Source organism: Chelonia mydas, chromosome 2 (genome assembly GCF_015237465.2).
Source record: "Chelonia mydas isolate rCheMyd1 chromosome 2, rCheMyd1.pri.v2, whole genome shotgun sequence".
NCBI classification, from domain to species: domain Eukaryota; kingdom Metazoa; phylum Chordata; order Testudines; family Cheloniidae; genus Chelonia; species Chelonia mydas.
Window position 1 is genome coordinate 82,528,654 of NC_057850.1, and position 4,754 is coordinate 82,533,407.

Sequence of the window (4,754 nt, forward strand, 5' to 3'; positions counted from 1 at the left end):
CTGAGATGAAAGGGTTTTTTTTCCCATTTTTGTGTTTACTGTGCATTTGACAGTATATAGCAAATTTAACTGTGTGTATTGATGGTGCACATCCTTCCCCACGCCCTGCAAGAGACAGTGTTTTTGGTTTTTTAACCAGTGGCAGCAGCAACACCAAAAGAGAACAGGCAGTAGACAGGGGAGGAGGACTGTGCTTGAGCATGTTTGGTATTGCTCATAGACCTGCTGACACACAGAGGAAGCCACCTGGCAAAGGCTTCACTGTACTTTACAAGCAACTCCTGTCTCAGACCTGACAAACTGATTACACCAGTACCCCTCTTTCATGGTATTTATTCATAAAGGATAGCATGTAAGGTCTCTACTGAAAGCCTGTAATTTATCAATACTCATAATCATTGTGAGATGTGTGCACAGGTAATAATTAAGGAAAAATGTAATTATATTGAAAATTATGCCTGCTGGTCTTGAATTGGAAATTAGTCACTAGGGAATCATCTGTCTCAGTGATGGCCTGTTCAATCAGGAAAGAGTTGTCACCACACCCTGGTTAGCTGGTGATATAATGCCAGGCTCAATAGTCTACCGTGGCCCCATCTCTTAACAGTCAAAACCATCAAAGTCCATTGCAAACATTCAAAACCACATGGAGATAAAAAGGGAACATTATTCACAGAAATGGCGATCTCCAGTCTGTTATAAAGACAAAAGACTAATTCAGTATGTCACAGGGTGGAGAAAGACACTCTGCATCCATTCACTGAGGAGACATCTTGTTGAGTGGAGGTATTTCATAAAAGATTGGTTCCTGGAAAACCAGCCAGCTCCCTATCAGACTGACCTTTTTAGGGGGACTACTTTATTAAATAGGAAGGGTATCTATTAAGTGTAGGTCCTAGTTTGTGTTTTATTATTTTGTTTTATAGTGTAACCATTTGTTTCTATGACTCTTGTTTCTCATTAACTATCCATTCTTGCTTAAAGAAAACCTTTTTGTTTTATTATAAGTGCTGTGTGTTACATATCGGGCCCTACCAAATTCAAGTTCCATTCTGGTCAATTTCATGACCATAGGATATGAAAAATTAGCCAATTGCACATTTACAGCTGAAATTTCACAGTGGGGGTCTCAACCCAAAAGCGGGTCATGGGGGGGTTGCAGAGCTGTTGTGGGCTGTTGCCACCCTCACTTCCGTGCTGCCCACAGAGCTGGGCTCTGAAGGCAGCAACCACAGAGCTTCCTGTAGCTGAAGGAGGCTTCCGGAGGTAGAGGTGAGTCTGATCTCCCCGGTGCTGCTGGGAGCACCCCAGCCGGCGTCTTCTAACTGCTAGTCCCAGTCAGTGGCAAATTAATGTGTGGGCCCACAGGGCTCATGCCCAGGACTCCCAGCCAATTTGGGGGCACCCTGGAGAAATTGGTGCCCTGAGCCCTGGAAGACACCGCAGGGGCAGAAGCCCCAAGCCTGACTCCTGACTGGGGAGTGACAGAACTTGCTCTTCCCCTGCACGGCTAGTCTCGTGGGGAGATCAGACCCATGTCCAAGTACCTTCCTTGGCTGCAGGAAGTTCCGGGGCTCCTGCAGTGCAGAAGTGAGGGTGTACTGCCCTCACTTCTGCGTTGCCTCTGAAAGTTGGTCTGATCTCCCCACTGAAAGCGACTGCTGGGGAAGAACAAGTCCTGTGCTTCCCCAGCCTGGCTGGGTCTAGCAGCGAGGAGCCTCCTACTGGAGCGCTCCCGGCAGCACAGCGGAGATTGGATTTCACGGGGAAGGACTTGTTTCACAGTCTGTGAAATTGGTAGGGTCTTAGTTATATAGGTGCGATGATTCAAAGTAAAACTGTTAAACTTGGATACACTTAGGAGCAGAAAATCTGGGATTTCTGTGAGTAGCCAGTATAAGGGGCTGGATATAACAGGGGAACGATTCAAGAGGACTTGGGCACTTGTTAATCTGCAAGGTAAAGACAGGGATGAAATAGCCCAGAGTAGAGTGCTGGAGGGGCTGGCTGGTCGGTGGTGTTATAGAGCTAACACCCAGCTACCTCAGGGGATAGCGAAATAACTCCAATCTGGGTACCCCAAGAACGGTCACATCTGCCCAAAGACCCCTCTCAACATAAACCAGAGTAGAAAAACCCTTAACAATTTTTAAAGTAGGTTTTTTGGGGGGAAATAAGGACAATATTGAACCTTGTTAAGTAGTATAGAAAAAGTGAGCTTAGTCTATTAAAAAGTCACGTTGTGTCCCTTTAAGTGGTCCACATTCCCAGAAAACAACCTTATCTTGCTACCCAGATATGTCTGAACTAGAGACAGATGTAGGCAAGGCATGTTATCCTCTCTGGCAACATGGAAGCTACTGTTAGATATACTATTATTTTTACAGAAAGCTATTGGGTTGTTAAGCAAAGGCTCTCATTATAGCTTACTTTAGCACCTCTTCATCCTGTCTTCCTTAGAGGGGTTAAAATTAGTGTCTATAAGAGAGTCTCAAGCCTAATAAACAGGAGAACATAGGTAGCTATCTTTTAAATCAGTCTTGTTTCTCTTTTTTGTTTCCTACTTTGTACAGCGGACATGGATTTTTTTAAAAATCAACATTTATTGCCCTTAGTAATTAAATGTACCACAGTATCTCCCAGCTAGCTAACAGAAAATACTTCAGTCAATATTTGGATTTTTTGATGTATCAACTGTGTATAGTAATAAATAATAAAATATCATTGATGCTAATGAATAAGTATCTATAATAAAAACTAATTACCCCATTGTGTTTTAGAGTTGCTGCTTATGCTTTCATCAAGTCTCTAGAAGGCAGATGACAAAACACAGTCCAATGTGTAAATCTACCTGCAGCTAGGTAGTGTTTGAAACACAGACCCACACAATAAAACAAAACCTGAGCTCAAATCATCTCTCAACAAAGATTATGCACAGCTCTGAGCTGGATGTCTCTTTAATATCTTATATATGGCTTATATTGTGCTTTCAGATTATAGAAAATAGCCTGGAATTAATGTGGTATGTGTGAGATCTTCTGGCTCACAAATGGGTATTCTGCTTCAAACATTGTCATTGGGATGGTAGCTTTAAATATTAGGTTCCTAATTATCCATTCTCCCACTTTACACTCCAATAAGTTATCCCGACCATACAGACTGTTACAAAAGTTTACAAGTAGCTAATACTCCCATTTCTCCTCTTCCCCACTCTCTCGCTTGCCATTTTTAAGCTGTCCCCTTCTGCTTGAACAACCTCCCTCTTCCTGTGAGCCAGACAAATTTTCTTCTTTTCAGAATGCATTTATTTTGGTTCATTTTCTACCACTTATATGCTCGCCAGAGCCATATACTCCTACTCTAATTATAAGGAAGTAACAAACAAATATACACAACAAAGCTCCTCATATGACCTGCTATTATTAGATTTTAAAAAAGCTCTCCCAAGGGCCATGTTCTCTTTCATTGCTTACGTCTCTGTCCTCCCCTGCTTCCCTAACCAACTTGTCAATAATTTCGGGCACAACTTGCAGTCTTACTCTTAGGAGTTGTCTACTGATTATAGTGAATAAAATCAGAATAAGATTACATGAGTAAATCTCATTTCAGTGGAACTACTCACGGGTAATGGGTGAGGAGTTGGAGAATCCAGGCCAGAATGTCTTGCTCTCAAGTATTCTGTACATTTCCTGCTCAAATATTAAAGCTGCTTGAATAATGGAAAAATTTCTACATTTGAAATTAATATTATTTGCAACAAATTATTTAATCAGCTATGATTTTTGGGCTAGATCACCAGCATGTAAATTATATATATACATATTTTAAGTTAATGGAGCTGCACTGACTTCTACACCAGTAGAAGATTTGGCCCTCTGTAATGTGCTATCTACACCCATGCCACAATGATTACCAGCTGAAGTTAGTAAAACAGGTTGCAATTTAGCTAATCCTTCTAGTTTCTTCAAACTTCCAGACTTTTTGGAGTGTGGGTGCTCCTCGTCTTTTTCTGAAAACCCAGCTTCTTTAAGGTGTCTGGAGTTGGGCACTCAAAAATTGAAGCACTCATAATTAGTCATTTCTGAATATCTTGCTCACGGAATGAGGCTTCTTCCCCAACATGAGTTTGTAATCTAATGGGTAATTTTTCTGTTATTCCAGAGGAAAAATAGGCCTTCTTGAAATGGAATGTTGCTCTTAAACTGCTGCACCAAAGACAACAGAACATTACTACTTTGAATCTATTTTGCTACTAAAGTACATTGTCTTAGTTGGAAACAAATGTATCTGCTACTGGTTATCAGTATGTAGCAATTTGTAATTGGTTCTTTGGCTTTTGTTTGGATACAGTATACTGGTCTACTAGTTTATCACAGGTATAGTTATTGTACAGAATGTGATTGCTTAGAAGTTCCTTATAGATTTTGGGGGTATTTTATATTGAATAAAATGTTAAATACCTCGTTTTCCTAAATGATTCTATTATGAGAAGGGTGGGATAAACCACATAAAGAATGCACATAACACTGGAGTGTGGCTGGAGAAACTTTCTGGTAGATAAGGAGTGTCTCTTTCAACAAAAACTAAATGAATTCCCTGACTTATGTTTTGGAGCTGTATTTGTCTCTAGGAAATGCACGTTTTGAATGTGAAAATATTTTCAAAAAATGGATAGATTTCTTAAGCTGTTTAAGACAGAAAAAATAATAATAATCCAGGAAAGTATAAACTGACTTTAAGGGGGGGTTTTAAAA